This window comes from Poecilia reticulata, unplaced genomic scaffold (assembly GCF_000633615.1).
Source record: "Poecilia reticulata strain Guanapo unplaced genomic scaffold, Guppy_female_1.0+MT scaffold_265, whole genome shotgun sequence".
In the NCBI taxonomy this organism is placed as follows: Eukaryota; Metazoa; Chordata; class Actinopteri; order Cyprinodontiformes; family Poeciliidae; genus Poecilia; species Poecilia reticulata.
Window position 1 is genome coordinate 121,720 of NW_007615047.1, and position 1,569 is coordinate 123,288.

General features: G+C 45.6%; 1 protein-coding gene across 1 annotated transcript in view; it reads left to right on the forward strand.

The window, feature by feature from the left end:
* LOC103460622 (pyrin-like) overlaps window positions 1-1,569 on the forward strand; it is a 9,559-nt gene that overhangs the window by 6,868 nt on the left and 1,122 nt on the right. The gene's annotated exons all lie outside the window — the stretch shown is intronic.

The following is a 1,569-nucleotide window of genomic DNA, read 5'->3' on the forward strand; positions in this document are numbered from 1 at the left end:
TGCACCCGACCCCTTTGGCCCCTCGGACAGGTGGTGAGCCCATTGGAAGGGGGACCCACGTATCCTCTTCGGGCTGAGCACGGCCGGGCTCCGTGGGTAGAAGCCCGGCCACCAGGCGCTTGCCATTGTGCCCCACCTCCAGGCCTGGCTCCAGAGTGGGGCCCCGGTGACTTGCTTCTGGGCAAGTGAACGCCAGATCCAAAGTTTGTGTCCATCATAAGGGGTCTTCCTGTACTCAACCTGTGGCACAAAAGTCACGTCGTACCAACCAGAATCTCATGTTTAGTAGTTAGGATAGTCAGGTTCATAAAACATAAATACTTTATGTTGTACGTATCATTTTACATTGTAAGAAGAAATTACAGAAAATCATAGCAAATAATTTAAGCAGGCATCAGTCCTCGTCCATTGTTCGTAAAAACTTTTACCATCATTGAATTGCAGTTGGCTGCTACATAAATCAGTTTATTTCACAAAGGGCCATGTACATCGCATAATATGCCAGAATTAGCCATAAAGAAGTCAGTCATTGTAGTCAGTCTAGAATGAACCAAAGATAGGCACCAAACCACACCTCCACCTCACTCCAACCCAACTTCTCTAGTATAGAAAATGCTTGGATGGATGTCTATTCCTCAAACCTTCAGCATGTTTTAATTATATTATCTCTGACTGCAAGTAAAGCTCTGAAAATCTTTAATTAAAATGAAAACACAGCTAAAGTCATTCAACAGTAAAAAGTTGTTTACTGTAAAAATGGTTAGCCAGATTATGTCTCACTTTGCTTTCTGACTTTATCAGGAGCTGCAATGGCAAAAGAAGGCATCTTGAACACTTTGGAAGAATTAGATCAGGAAGAGTTTGAGAAATTCAAGCAGTTCCTGCAGCAACCCGAGACTCTTCCTGAACTCCCAGCAATCAAGAAAAAATGCCTGGAAGGAGCAAAAACCCTCGACATTGTGGACTTGATGATGCAGACCTACACACTTAAACAATGCATGGAGGTGACCTGCAAGATTTTGGAAAAAATAAATAGGAATGACCTGTGGACAAGATTGCTGTGTTATAAGAATTCAGAAAACGTGACGTGTCTGCAGCACGATAAACCTCTGGAGCTGTTCTGTAGGACCGACCAGACATGCATCTGCTCACTCTGCTCTGTTTTAGACCACAAGAACCACGAGTTTGTTCCTCTGAGAGAAGAATCTGAAGGAAAGAAGGCAGAGCTGAGGAAGACGGAGGCTGAAGTTCAGGAGATGATCCAGGAGAGACGACTGAAGATCCAGGAGATCAGAGAGTCGGTGAAGGTCAGTAGAGATGCTGCAGACAGAGAGAAAGCAGAAGGTGTTCAGGTCTTCTCGGCTCTGATGGAGTCTGCTGAGAGAGGCCTGAAGGAGCTCCTCAAGGAGATCCAAGACAAACTGGAAGCTACAGAGAAACAGGCTGAAGACTTCATCAGAGATCTGGAGCAGGAGATCTCTGAGCTGAAGAAGAGGAGCTCTGAGGTGAAGCAGCTCTCACAGGATGAAGATCCCCTCCACCTCCTCCAAAGCTTCTCCTCCCTGAAAG